This window comes from Hakea prostrata, chromosome 5 (assembly GCF_041222555.1).
Source record: "Hakea prostrata isolate BN-2017 chromosome 5, UWA_Hpros_2, whole genome shotgun sequence".
Classification (NCBI taxonomy): domain Eukaryota; kingdom Viridiplantae; phylum Streptophyta; class Magnoliopsida; order Proteales; family Proteaceae; genus Hakea; species Hakea prostrata.
In genome coordinates this window covers 17,035,017-17,045,258 of record NC_142604.1, presented here as the reverse complement: position 1 = coordinate 17,045,258, position 10,242 = coordinate 17,035,017, and the positions used below count along the sequence as shown (strand labels likewise).

General features: G+C 36.8%; 1 pseudogene across 1 annotated transcript; it reads left to right on the top strand.

The window, feature by feature from the left end:
* Positions 1 to 2,521: 2,521 nt before the first annotated feature.
* LOC149015499 (butanoate--CoA ligase AAE1 pseudogene) lies at positions 2,522 to 8,566 on the top strand (annotated as a pseudogene). The gene is made up of 3 exons (XR_016173566.1): positions 2,522 to 2,885; positions 3,130 to 4,485; positions 8,492 to 8,566. The product of XR_016173566.1 is annotated as a butanoate--CoA ligase AAE1 pseudogene (transcript).
* Positions 8,567 to 10,242: the final 1,676 nt, after the last annotated feature.

Genomic DNA, 10,242 nt, shown 5'->3' with positions numbered 1-10,242 from the left:
CATGGACCTCTTTATATATTGGTTTATGTTGATGATATTTTGATAACTGGTCCGTCTTCTAGAGCTATTGAAGACCTTTTGGTCACACTTCGGGAAGAGTTTGCTCTCAAGGATTTGGGTACTGCTAGATTCTTCTTGGGTATTGAGCTTATACCATTCTCTAATGGTCTATTACTTTCTCAGAACGATATATTTTTGAACTTCTTCAGCGTGTTGGTTTGTCTGATGCCAAGCCCATATCCACTCCTCTTATGTCTTTTCATCACCTCTCCCGTATTGGCAGAAAGCCCTTGTCTGATCCGACTCTTTTTAGGAGTCTTGTTGTTGCTTTGCAATATGTCACCTTGACATGGCCGGAGATTGCATTCTCTGTTAACAAGCTTTGTCAGTTTCTTGCTTCCCCGACTGATGATCATTGGGTGGCTTTAAAACGTCTCCTTCTCTATTTGAAGGGTACCATTCTTTATGGTCTTCATATCACTCCATCATCCTCTTGTTCACTAGCCACTTTTTCTAATGTTGACTGGGCTGGGTGCCCTGATGATCGAAAATCCCAAAGGGAATATCTTATTTTTCTCGGTGATAATCTAGTATCCTGGCAGTCCCGCAAACAGTCTCTTGTTGCTCGTTCTAGTACTGAGAGTGAGTATCGTGCTGTTGCTCTTGCTACTACTGAGCTTACTTGGATTCAATCTCTTCTTTCCGAGTTAGGCCTTTCCCAGTCTTCTCCTCCAGTCTTATGGTGTGACAATATTGGGGCTACTTACTTGTCGGTGAACCCTGTTTTTCATGCTCGAACCAAGCATATTGAGGTCGACTTTCATTTTGCACGTGAGAAAGTGGCCAAGGGTGATCTTCAAGTTCACTATATTTCTACTTTGGACCAGTTAGCTGATATTCTCACAAAAGGGCTCTCGTCTTCTCGGTTTCAACTTCTTCGGTCCAAAGTTAGGCTTCTTCCAGGACCCTTGACTTTGCGGGAGGGTGTGAGAGATACGAGTATTGTATAAGAGTATTGTATTGTGTATTTTCTCTTATATACCGTATCTTGTATTATTAGGTTATACTATAAATATACATGTGTTATTCTCATATTGAGATAACAGAGATTTCACTCAATATTGTTTCATACTCTGGATTAGTAGAATGAGAAGTTGACCGAGTCCAGGAGTTCAGCTCAAAGCCAAGATTGTAATCCCATAAGATTCACTATGAAAGAGGTGCAACTCCCCAAATCTTTGGACCCAAATTATCTCAAAGCCGGAATTCTAGTTCCAATAGGGAGTTGGCTTTTCCCTTTTTATCTTGTAGGTTTTCTTCTTGCCATTCTTACTCTCACCCAATTTTCCACCTTGCCTTTTAGACCCACCTCACCATGGTCGTCTATTTTGCTCCTTTCAACCCCCCTGATTGACTTTCCCCTTTCTTTGCCCTAAATGTGGCTAATGGTTTCTAGAGATGCAAGTTGTGAGGAGACTTGTAGGCAACTAAGCAAAACCTAGGCAGATGCAGAGGGAGGGCAATACGTTGGGATGGGTGACGAATGGAGTGAGATGAGTTGTAGGAGTTTGGATCAGATTGTGCTCCCTTCGCATCCCTCCACCACAAGTTTATGAGAGAGCCCACTTCTGAGCACCAACAAGATGGTCCAAAGATGGGTCCCCCTTCTAAACATGTGTTGGAGCAAAGGAAGATTGAATGAATGCAGGGGAGGCAGGAGGGATAGGTGGTGCTGATGGTGTTTGTTTAATGGCTAGGAAGAGAGGGGCGACTGATACATATTTTTTGGATTTGAGTTTTCCTCTTGGCGGAGGATGATTGTCCATAGCCATATAGTTAAAAGGCTATAGGGAGGGGCATTTTTATCCATTCCTATGATTTCTCATTTGAAGTTTTTTTTTCCTTTCATGTGGGGAAAAAGAATATAACCAGGCCAACAAAAAATATATATAATAAAATAAAATAAATCTATAATAGAGAAAAAATGTAATGGTTTTTGTTTTAGGAGACTGATCTATACAGGTTTCATCAAGTGCTTCATTGGATGGTCATTTGTTGATCGGTTACGCTGACTTTTATACGGTAAATTCATGACATCTAACTCTTCAATCTGAGTGATTGGATTGCCCATTTGAGTTATGTAATCAGATGATATGGGCGTCACTAATTGATGATCTATGCCAAGAATAGTTATTTCAAATCTCAAATCTAAGTAGGAAGAGAAAAATAAATGTTTTATGCTTGAGATAACTAAGGTTTCAAATTTTAAAATTTACTTTGATCCAGAGATTGAGAAGCATTTAATTGATAAGAAAAGGTGGTAATCAGGTTTTAAAAATTCAAAATTCCCTATGAGACAAGTTGGTATAGATTCTTCCCCATGTGATGTATTCATGTTTAACTGCTATGCATTATTGACTTTATTTTAATGAGCATGGTCACATGCTGATGTGACTTCACTGAGTCATTTTGATTCCCCTCGTGAAACCCACATAGTTAATCAGGCGTGAAAGTGAAACCCACCTAACATTCCCCTAACATGATAATATGTAGATCGCATCTGTGTCTCTGGGGATTCTTTGTAAGTTTGCTCACTCTGAGCTTTCTCACTTTTAGGTAATTCAAATTCTAAGATTCAGCACATAAGGAGTTGAAATAACAAATATTTCTTGATTCCAAGCTCATCAATGGAGGGACTGGTTCGATGCTCTGCAAATTACATTCCTTTGTCTCCCATAAGCTTCTTAGAGAGGTCAGCTAGTGTTTACAGAGAGAGGGTCTCCATCGTTTATGGTAATGTCAAGTATACATGGAGAGAGACAAGAGAACGATGCCTCAGACTCGCTTCTTCTGTTACCCAGATGGGAATTTCCCCATTGGACGTAGTAAGTTGCAGATCATTCATCATTTCTCTGTTTTCTTTATGTTTTCCTCCTTCAGTTTAGTCTAATTTTGTGTTCTACTATCTTTGCATGCTCTGTCTTTCAACTGTGATTTTGGGGTATATAACTTTCTAAATTTTTAAATCTTAAAATCCACTTAGTCTAGTGTTATGTATGGACTTACAAGTTTCTTGTTTGATTTGTAATTAATTGAAGTCTGAACATACAAAAATTGTGCATTGAGCAGGTTGCTGCATTAGCTCCAAACATCCCAGCAATGTATGAGCTGCACTTTGGTATCCCAATGGCTGGGGCTGTCCTTTGTGCACTAAACACACGCCATGACTCCACCATGATTTCCATGCTACTGAAACATTCAGAGTCGAAATTATTTTTTGTTGATTACCAGTTTCTTGAAGTTGCACTTGGAGCACTTGAGCTTCTTTCCAAGACACAAACCAACTTGCCTCTCCTGATCTTAATCCCAGAAAACAATAAGCCAGAATCTGCCATTAGAAAAATCAACTCCAGTTCAGGTTACTTGGAATATGAGGATTTACTAGCCATGGGAAAACCCAATTTCATTATCAAATGGCCTAAAGATGAGTCTGATCCAATTACTTTAAATTATACTTCTGGCACAACTTCGACCCCCAAAGGAGTTGTTTATAGCCATAGAGGTGCATATCTCAATTCCCTTGCTGGTGTTCTTCTTCATAATATGTCATCCATGCCTGTCTACTTATGGACTGTTCCCATGTTCCATTGCAATGGATGGTGTCTTACATGGGGGGTGGCAGTTCAAGGTGGTACCAATGTATGCCTTAGAAATGTCTCTGCAAAGGGCATTTTTGATAGTATTGCCCTTCACAAGGTAACAAACATGTCTGGTGCACCAACTGTGTTGAACATGATTATCAATTCTCCTGCAAGTGATCAAAAGCCACTGCCTTGCAAGGTGGATGTAATGACTGCAGCTGCACCACCACCCCCACAGGTCCTTTCCAAGATGGAGGAGATGGGTTTTAGTGTAACACATTCATATGGGCTGACTGAAACATATGGTCCTGGGACAATTTGTACATGGAAGCCTGAGTGGGATTCCTTGCCTGCAGATCAACGTGCAAAGATCAAAACACGCCAAGGTCTTCATCATAATGGAATGGAAGAGGTTGATATAAAAGACCCAGTGACCATGCAAAGTGTTCCACCTGATGCAAAGACCATGGGTGAGGTTATGTTCAGAGGTAACACAGTGATGAATGGGTACCTCAAGAACTTGAAAGCAACACAGGAAGCTTTTAAAGGTGGATGGTTTAGAACAGGGGATTTGGGTGTTAAACATCCTGATGGTTACATAGAGTTGAAGGACAGATCAAAAGATATTATCATTTCTGGTGGAGAGAATATAAGCACAATTGAGGTAGAATCAGTGCTCTTTAGTCATCCAGCAGTTCTTGAGGCTGCTGTTGTAGGAAGACCAGATGATCACTGGGGAGAAACACCTTGTGCCTTTGTGAAGCTGAAAGAAGGTATTGATGCCACTGCTGAGGAAATAATCAACTTCTGTCGCAATCGTCTTCCCCATTATATGGCTCCTACTGTTTTTGTTGTGTTTCCCCCCCCCCCCCCCCCCCCCCCCCCCCCACCCCAAACACAAAACACAAAAACAACACAAACCCCCCCCCCCCCCCCCACCCCAACAAACAAACACACCACTCAAAAAATTTCAATTGTTTTTTTTTCTCACCCCCCACCTCTTTTTTTTTAAAAAAAACCTCCCCGGCAAAGTGCTCCCCCCCCTTATAAAAATCTTATTTTTCCAACATCCCATAAATCGACTAAAAACACCTTAGTATGATAATGACACAAGATGATGATGAGCATACCTTTCTATGGTTCTATTGGAGATGAAGCGCAGCGGAATATCTTCTTTATGTCTCCCACTAGGAACAAACTTGAGGTGGAAGTTGATTCTATGATCAACTTGATGTTGGATCTTCTCCTCTAGACTCCTCCCTATTCACTGGCTTGATGGTATATCTTTTCTGACTAAGCAGATGTGATTGTGATTATGATTAGGGTTTAGAGGAGGGACCTAGCATCCTTTATATAGGCAAATCCGTTAGATCGTCCATCAAGATCTAACGGTTCCTATTAGCCCACACTAGCCAGTCCATATAAGAGTTCTAGTAACTGTATATTACCCATATCAGACCAATAAGAAACCAAATCAAAGTGTAACACAATCAATGAAGCCCACCTTATGTGGAATATTAAATTAATATTCTAACATTCTCCCACTTGGGCTATATTGATTGTGACACAGTCGAGTAAAACAAAACATCTCCTTTGTTTTAAGAAAACATTTGAAAAAGATACATTGAAAACATTTTGACCTTTATGTGCACAACTTTATATTGGTCTGAGGATAATCCTAGAGCTCAATCCCTTCACATAGAGCCTTAAGTACCGAATCATGGCAGTGACTGCATCTTTTATGCAACACAGGACCATCCATGGTCACAAATACTCTTAACTTTACTGAAAATAGATGCAATATGGTAGTGTGGCAACTAATGACACTTTATAGAAATCCTCATGTGTCATTCTGTTGTCAATCCAAATCTCTCACTTTATGGTTCCCACGAACCTGACTCAATGCCACGAGAGAATATACTTTATGGTTCCCACGAACCTGTGACTCAATGCCACAAAAGAATATACTTTACGGTTCCTACAAACCTGTGACTCAATGCCACGAAAGCATGTACATTATGGTTCGAACCTGTGACTCAATGCCACAAAAATGAGATTATATGTACATTATGGTTCCCACGAACCTGTGTCATCTTTATAACTCGAGTTTTAACTTTATGTGTTACATGACACACCTTAAGGCTAATACATGAATGCCTTAGCTTTTGCTTAAAGTTAACACATACTTTAAGACTTTCATAACATGCAACATGATAATAATGTGAAGATTAATATGTCACCAAAGAACTTTATTGAATTCAAATAAATTATCAGTGCATACAAGAGACAAGTACAGATAGAATACCTTATTACACAATAGAGCAAAGTTCTCAAACTCCCACTAAACAACCGCATCTAAGGTTCCTCCTAAACCCATAGTTACCGCATGTCTATCAAAGACGTCTGCGCAGGGACCCTTAGTTAGGGGATCTATAACCATATTATCTGTACAAATATGCTCTACTGTGGTGTCACATTCTTTAACCTTTTCTTTAATAGTCAAATACTTAATTTCCATGTGTTTAGACCCTGTGATACCCTTATTGTTGTTAACAAACAACACAACGATTGTTATCACAGTCACTGGATAGATCTATCCACATAAAAAAATGTCAACTGTCTAATGGGTTCCTTAACCAAACGCTTTTTCTTTAGTGGTCAAATACTCGACCATCATGTATTTAGACCCTATGATCACACATTTCTTGTTGTTAATAAACAACACAACTGATTGTGATCATGTACACTGGATGGATCTATGCAAAATGTTAAAATAGAACTGTCAATTATCTGATGAGATTCTTTAGTCAAACAATTTGAGTAACTGCCCCATAACATGTAGCAAACTCAACCTTTATGATGAAATAAGTAATTTTACCTTATTTTACACTTTTCACAATATTATCCCTCATGCCATCAAGGAAAACAACTTCAAGTAGACTTCTTATTATTCGGACAATTAGCAAGGTCAAATATATATACCTTAATGCTATAGGTCTGGAACAAGCTTGTAGATTATCTTATCATCAATTGTCCTCTTCAAGTATCTCAAGATAAGATACTTTCTTCAATTGTTCTCTCTCAGTATCCTTTATAGGACAACTGTAATAAGCTCAGTGTATCTCCCTTGAGAATCAAAACCATTCTCAAGTATGCAATCTAGCATACTGAACTTCTTTAAATATAAATTATATATGCCCTCTGAGAAAGATCCAATAAATAGCATAAACAATCCCTATGGATCTCAATGCCCAAGACAAAGATGCCTTACCAAGGTCTTTTATATCATAATTCTCAAATAACAATTGCTCTCTTTATCGCCAACTCACTACTAGTGAGCAAAATATTATCAACATAAATAATGAGAAAGATAAAATTTCTCCCACTGACCTTCCATATATATATATTTGATCTACAAGTTTCTCAACAAAATCGAATGAAGTCACAATATTATTAATCTTTAAACACCATAGTTGGAAGCTTACTTAAAACCACAAATTAGACTTCTTGAGTCTACACCAAGATGATTAAAATCATCAACCGCAAAATCCTCAGGGTCATCAACCGCAAAATCCTCAGGCTAAATGACATGGACTTCTTTATTAAGGTTTTCAATTAGAAAGGCAATCTTCACATCTATTTGGTATAACTCTAAAAGAGTCCTTAGAAGAGATGTGAGAAATTTCACTAGTCTACTTCCTCTTTATGAGTAAACTCTTTGCTCCTCTTTTTAAACCTTACAATCTTTCTTCTGATATTTATTAGTCTTATACACCCACTTAAATAATGGGTTTAAAGCCTTTGGGCAACTTAACAAGCTTCCCAAACATCATATTGTCTCATCAACTATATCATATATCTCGTTGCACCCAATCATAAATCTAATTAAATACAACTTTTTAGTAATCTGGGTCAACCATAATGCCAATGTTATATTCATGTTCATTATATCAAGTAGTCTGGGAACAAGCTACATTTCTTGGCTATATCAAACTCCAAAAACTATTTAAGAATTCACAATTCTGTTGTCTTAACAATGATGGTAAAACAAGATCTGAGTAAGAAACAAATTAACAATGAAAAACTTTTATGTTCCAACTTCTACAATACTTGATTATTCAACCTTAGATTTCAGAACAACTCAAACGCTAAAATGGTTTAAGTTAGATTTATGAATAATTTGCAATGGAAAAGGGAGTAAAAAAAGAACATATTTGGAAAGAAACATGATCAAGGATATAAGAGGTCTTTATCGGGCTTCACCTTATAAAAAATAATTCAGACAAAATAGTTTTCATACCATCTGTTCACTATGTTCACAAAATTGTGATTAAGCCTTTCGGTTACACAATTTTGCTCGGGACTATCAAACATAGTGAACAGACCAACTATATCCGAATCTTCCAGTATTTAGCGAATGGGCCCTTAAGCTGTCCAAGATCCTCATATCAGCCATAATACTCTCCTCCCCGGTCTCTAACAATTTCTTAACTTCAGTCTAAAATTCTTGAAGATCTTAGAGATTTAGATTATTCTTTAATTGAATACAAAAACCATATTAGAGTGGTCATGAACAATATGATGAAATAATAATTTATCGCAGGTGGAGGAATAAGGACCACTATCTAGACACCATGCTGATGGGACAAGAGAAAATCAAATCTTCAAACAAAAACCAAGGAATCATAGCTTTCATTTTCGCACTTAGTTAACCGGACCTTATACTCAATGCAACTTCTACTTACAACAATCATCTTTATTTATAAGGAAGTTTTCACGTCCCAAATTGTTAGTCCGCCGGACTCTTAGTCTTTACCCTGAACATTTTTATGAGTATTGATGCTCATAAGAACAAAGTTTCTTCTGAAAAAGGTATTGATCTTTATAATTCCAAACTCATGAGGATGCAGGGCATTGATGGATAATAGCAAGGGTAATAAAAGAAACATTAGGAATCTGAGTTTTATCTTAAAAAATAGTCATCCTGATGAAATAATCCCTAACTCCTCCAAAACCATCCACCTTATGATAAAAAACTCTTACAAAAATATACTTATTTCAACACTAGATGAGACTTAGTATCTTTACCTCCATTCAACAATTTCAAAACAGTGCATTCTGGTAAACAATTCATCAAGTGTTCCTTGATGGACTTCTTAATGGCGTAAAAGAACATAACTACTTTTCACCTCTGCAAAAAATCAACTTTTGTCTTCTATACTCTTATGAGTCATATCCATCGTTACTCAGTACAAGAATGTGTGTTAACAACACATCATCAACAATTTCATGAAGTTTGACTTTTTAAGAATCTCAATAACAATCATATTGTTATAGACAAATGTGACTAACGAAGAGCACACATATATCATCATGAAAACACCTTTGGACGAATTCATGACATACGTTTGTATACTCCCTCACTTTATTAGTACTTTAATATGTAACTTATTAGTACATCACTAGAAAGAGCACACATATATCATTATGAAAACACCTTTGGGCAGAATTCATGACATACAGTTGTGATACTCAATCACTTTATTATCACTTTAATATGTAACTTATAAGTACATCACTAGAAAGAGCACACATATATTATCATGAAAACACTTTTTGGCAGAATTCATGACATACAGTTGTGATACTCAATCACTTTATTATCACTTTAATATGTAACTTATAAGTACATCACTAGAAAGAGCACACATATATTATCATGAAAACACTTTTTGGCAGAATTCATGACATATAGTTGTGATACTCCATCACTTTATTAGCACTTTAATATGTAACTTATAAGTACATCGCTTTATTATCACAATGTGGGTAATATATAACTTATAAGTGCATCACTTTAAAGAGTACACATATATCATCATGAAAACACCTTTTGGACAGAATTCATGACATATAGTTGTGATACTCCCTTATACGTCGGCGTCCATGAGAGTATTCCAACCTTCGAAAATTTTACCACCTTTGGGTGTATAAACTTCTTAGATTAATCAACTCCCAACCAAATGTTGTACATGTCTCCCTCTTAATGCTATCACATAATTACCACCTTTGGGCGTATAAAAATGCATTAACATCAAGAGACATCCCATTACTATATATGGCTGACATTCCATAAACCCAACCATGAATGCCACTTTGGCAGTCACTCACAATCAAGCTCATGAAATTCTCATATTGGGATATACTTTATGTTACCCACAAATAATGCTAATACATTGTTTGGAAGAAATCCAGATTACCAAAAGGCAATCGAAGCATGTATAAAATACATCATACATTTATATAAAATTCCAAATTACCAAAAGGCAATCGAAGCATGTATAAAATACATCATACATTTAAAATTCCGGATTACCAAAAGGCAATCGAAAATACATTTGCATAAAAATCCGGATTACCAGAAGTAATCAAACCCTTTATAAGGCATGCATGATATATATTTTACAATTGTATAATATCATATAAAACATGCTTACAATACAAAGCCATTTGATAAAAAAATCCATATTAAAAAATTCACCCAACGGTGAAATTACATATACAACATAAATATGTCATATCATGTTTCATACATATAAAA